The sequence below is a fragment of the Cydia pomonella genome, chromosome 4 (assembly GCF_033807575.1).
Source record: "Cydia pomonella isolate Wapato2018A chromosome 4, ilCydPomo1, whole genome shotgun sequence".
NCBI lineage: Eukaryota > Metazoa > Arthropoda > Insecta > Lepidoptera > Tortricidae > Cydia > Cydia pomonella.
In genome coordinates this window covers 25,766,058-25,771,732 of record NC_084706.1, presented here as the reverse complement: position 1 = coordinate 25,771,732, position 5,675 = coordinate 25,766,058, and positions in this window count along the sequence as shown.

Sequence of the window (5,675 nt, the reverse complement as noted above, 5' to 3'; positions counted from 1 at the left end):
TATCTAGGTATCTATGCGACATACATACATACTACAATCTACTACGTCCATATTCATCTAGGTACATGCCTTTTGGAATAAATTATGAATTGCATTCCTTGGCCATTGTTCAATGCACAATTAAAATCTACCTCAACATTATCTACATTCACGAACGAATACTACTCGGTTCTTTATGAGCGATTTTGATTTAACTTTGTCGAACTCTAATGAAATAATAACATTGACTTTAGCTCATTTCTACAAAATTTATCTACATAACACCACAATAACCGACTCGGTCTTCTCTACCATAAAATTACGAATCTGGTCAATAATCTGATTTACTTATCGGCAACATTGAATCACGATCTATTTATTTCACTCTCTAGTCAATAATTATAATATACCACGCCTGTTTAACCCATAACAGCCAACTATCAGTAACTCTATTTTATTACTTCCTAAGTCGACATTTATACAGCACCATTATTGTACTCAAACAATACCTAATATTGAATGTTCCAGGTAGATCCTCTATTCATATTGTAGTCCGGACATCTCGCTACGAATAGACAGTTCAAGGAACGAAATAATTAAACGCTGTATATTAAACTTAATTATCTGCTGGGAATGTAAAATACGCTCAATAATACACTAGGCCAAGCTATTTAATCTGAATTAGGGAAAAACCTTTTTATAGATTACCCCTCTCCAATCTTTAGACTAAAGTTGCTGTAATGACTCGCCTCAGTCGAAATACTTCTTCTCGGCTTATTTACGTTGCTTGGGTACCTATTTCTCGCCTATTAGCAACCCTTAAATTTTCAAGCGAATTGTACGTTCTAATCTAAATTAGGGAGATAATATTTTAAATTACATTTGACTATTTAAATTTCAATCTAGCTCAAAATACCCACGTCACTGTACACAAAACACACACAAAATAAAATTCAATGAGATAAAAGTAGGTACACCGTCTTGGAATTTTTGATTATAAAAGTTCATAACAAACCTCATACTAACTAATGATTTTAACTGGAGTTTATTATCCCTATAACGCCCCTCTCAGACCTTCAGACTCTTGATAGGTATATGAACATAGTGATCGTCATATTCAATATAAAATAAAATTTAAGTTTCCTACGTTGTGTTTGATTTTTTTTTTAAAGTTCTGTTCTAGTTGTGTCTATTATATTTCTTGACACAAAATCTAGAATCTTGGTCACGCAGCACCACGTGAGATGGTATTGGGGTTGATTAAATATACCATATTTTAAATTTTGGATATTAAAGGTCAGTAATTGGATGTAATCACTGTTGTATTGAAGAGGTCTGAACTACTTTGGGGGTGTCGATAGAGAAAGGCGCATGGCGATTTATATAATTGATATTTATTATCGCAATTTTATTAGGTATGGCGCGTTCCTATGAAAATAACCTATAAGGCATCAATTACGTTAAGCCAAATATTTGGACATGAATGCGAACTCGTAAATTTTACACTGCGGGAATACATATATGCAATATAAACTATGCCTTTTGTTGTTTGAAACATAATCAGTATTTGATGAAGTCGTTATACAATATAAATTAACGCCCATACCTATCTGGGAGGATTACATTTGTTGTCGGCTCGTCAAATCAAGTAAAAACCCAGAAAAACCAAGATTTGACCCTTAATCATCTAAATTGGTACATATAATTACATCTGTGCTTATGCACTTTAATACGGTAACGATACAATAACTCGTAACTTTATCAACCGAAATTTCCAAGACAGTTACACAGTTTAGGTGAGTAACTAGTTAAGATGTACATGTTAAATTCAATCTACATGAGATGAATGATACAATATCAGGAATTTCCATCGGCAATTCACCATCAAAATATCTGTAGAGATTTGAACCTTTGCGTCGAGCAATAATCATAATATATAATAATAATGAGAGTCGAACTCATTTGGGCATTTATTTAACATTAATTGTCTCATCATACATAGGATGTTATAAGCTCAAAATAGATCATACAAAATAAGTGAGCTCACTAGAGCATCTTAACTAAGATAATTCACTGATTAATCTGCTACTAATTCTCTAGAATCGCCCCAACAATGAATTCAGATTATCAAGCAAGAATTGAACTTGCAAGGGTTAAATATGCTGTCATTTGATAAAATGCAGCTTGGGCGGTTATTTGTGTAAACCTCATGAAAAGGAACTTATACATATTAGCTTCAAGAACAACACCCTAGGTACTTAACTGGATTATGTCGCCAAGGACGGGAACCACTTTTACAAGTACTGCCAATAATATATTATTTGTGTACAATAAAGTATTTTACTACTATTACTAATATTGTTGAGACAATTTAAACTCAGTCGGAAACACTTCTCCTTGCCGGGTCTAAGATCAGAGTGTCCCATCATTAACTCACTTGGCCAACTTAAACAACTACAACTTTATTATCTACATATTATCTTAACCTTAGGTATAATGTAACAAGAGTCATTTCCACTCGACACCCCTCCGGGGGTTTTCGACGTCTCCTTGCAAGTGCGCCGTCTCGCTCCTTCTTACTGTGACTCGCATTGCATCGCTCGCACAGGACGCGTTCGCGCTGTCTCCTTCCAACGCATGGCGTCATCAGGAAGCTGGTACTGCCTCGCTCCTCTCGCTCTCGAAAGGAATTTTAAGCGCCATGCACCAACGCCCGTAGCAGACGCAGAGTGGCGTGCACATGTTGTTTGCCTGAAATCATTTGAAAGAACCACGGTAGATATCGATACGTATTGCGTTATGAACCGTAAGGTCATGTGCCGAGATACTAGATTAGTTTGATCTTGTGTACAGTAACGTGATATTTGCTAGCATTTTATTGCCTTTAAATAAATATTGGGAAGGCAGATCATAAATTAGACCTTTCTTATTGTTTGTCTCCGTTTTGTTGTTTATTTTAACAGAGCAGATCATTGTTTGACTACTCATCCAGTTCTTAGAAAGGGTACCTTTTAAACTAGTTGCAATTGCATATCAATATTTCTAAATTATTAACACCTACTATGTACGTCAAGCTATGTTGCCATCTCAGTACCATTATTTATAAAAAACGGCAAAAAAATATGTTTGTTGTATGGGAGCCCCCCTTAAGTATTTATTTTTTCTGTTTTTAGTATTTGTTGTTATAGCGGCAACAGAAATACATAATCTGTAGAAATTTCAACTGGTTAACTATCACGGTTCATGAGATACAGCCTGGTAACAGACGGACAGTATTAGTACTCTGACATTGGGGACCTTTTACATCTCCAGATTTAATGTGTTTTTAATCATAGAGACTATACATCTCTATTGTATTGTAGGAATTATTTATTTTAAGATTATTATAATGTAATGTTTACCCAGGTATTGGCTGTTGTATTTATAAATTTTGTTATGTATTTTTCATGTCACTATATGATGTTAGTATAAATGTTGTATTGACTTGTAAAAGAGCCCTTGAGACCTACTTGCAGAATAAAATTTTGAATTTTGAATTTTGACGGACGGACGGACAGCGAAGTCTCAGTAATAGGGTCCCATTTGACCCTTTGGGTACGGAACCCTAAAAACAAATGTCCTTATGTCCTTAAACATTGTGAATGTCATCTTCATCTCGCTTTCTGTGCTAGGCCACAGCACAGCGGATGTCATTCCAGATCTAGAGCAGAGCCCAACTGGAGATGTACCTCCACCTTACAGAAAACCGCAGCCAAATAACACTAGACCCTACTCATAGTGTTGTGTTCCTGCCGGTTTTAAATTGCCTTTCTTAGGATATGTACTTATATTATTTGTTTTTTTTTTTTTTGCTTCTGACAAGTGGCACTTTGGCGTTTGAAGGTGCCGACTAAAAGCGGTAGTCAATGATAACTAGGTTCTTATAATAGTAAAAATATGTACCGTAAAATAATATTTCTCGTATACTAATATTCGTCAGTATACGAGTCTAAGGGCACGTTTCACAATGTCCAAGTAAAGTCCTGAATAAGCTACTTGCCACTTATCTGACGAATAAAGTCATCGTTGGCGTTTCACAATCGTCAAATAAGCTTAACTGGAAGATAAACTGCTAAGTTTTGCATAAGAAAAGCTCACGTGTATTTTTCTATAGTGAACGAAACGGAAAAAATATCTACCATATATTTTTTCTTGGTTTTATTATACATAAATCTTCACTTGACACTTCAAAATAACCTCACCAAATATCACCAAGGAAGGGGGGGGGGGGTCAAAAATAGCCGAAAAAGCCTCGCGTGATTTGTGACAAGCCCTAAGGTTCTGTTTTTTGTGGTACGGAACCGTAAAAATATGACACAAAAAAGATAATGGCGTTTATTGTAATTACAATCTTGATTGTGCATAAAACAGATATTATGAGCAAACAAAATGACCTGTCTGACCAGGGCACAGACTAATACACAGAATAGAATACAATAAATTTTAGTAGGTATAACATGTGTGCATAAGCATTATAAAGGTGGTCTTTTTATACATTATTAGTTTTTATAGTTGCCTACTAGGGCGTACAATTTTGTTTTGGTAGGTAACCTACCTATCCTAAAACTAAGCTTAAACTACATAGGTACATAGATAACTACTTAGGTGTCTATACATAGGTAACTGTTAATTTACAAAAAAAATATTAATATCATAAAATAATTTATTGATTAGCTCTTAAGTCTCCGTTTGAACATAATTCCGTCTAGCGCTTTCAAATCTAGAGGAAGATAGTTGAAAATGCGGAAAGCCATAATAAAAGTGCTTTTTTGTACATAGAGTTGTTTAAATGATGACTTATTTACAAAAAATGCAGCTTGACTTTGAATAAAAAACATAGTTTTAGTATGTTTTTTGTTATTTAAATGTTTTGTACATTTTTACAGAATTGCCCCAATAGATAACTCCATATGTAAGTAATAATTCGAGCAGCACAACTGAGTTGTATTCTACACCACCAGGTACACACCTAAACCTTAATTTTTGTACATATTTTTTAATGTACATGAGTCCTGGACGTCACATACAGGGTGTTTATTTAGTCATCTGCAATAATTTACGGGCTGAATATATAGGTCATACTGAGCAACTTCTACTATGGGACCAACCCCAACAACGCGATAAAAAAATTGGCTGTTTCATACGTTTTGGTTGTCGCTTGACATTTTCTATATGAGAGTAAATTGTTTTTTCGCGATTTCGGGGTTGGTCCTATAGTAAAAGTTGCTCGGTATGAACTATATATTCACCCCGTAAGTTATTGCAGGTGACTAAATAAACACTTTGTATTGTGGGCGCAACTGAAATACAGTGGCGGGGCAAGACCAAAATTGTATGTGGGCAAGGTACGTTTAGCAAGGCCCTCTAGTGGCGCAAGAAATAACGAACATTTTACGTTATGTCCGAGATAGAGATAAGGGTACTTATTTGAGGTGCGAGGCTCCCCGACCGCGAGGCCGTAGGCCGTGGCCCACGTCGCCCACGCCTAACGCCGCCTCTGCTGAATAAAAGGTCGCGCTTCCATACTAAATTTGTATGGAAGCGCTTGTGTGGGGAGGGGACCTCGATTGTCTTATCTGCTGTCTAGTACTTGGCGTAGTCTGTGGATCAAGGCTATTCACTATCAACTCAGTCATGAACCGCCGGACAGAATTTAA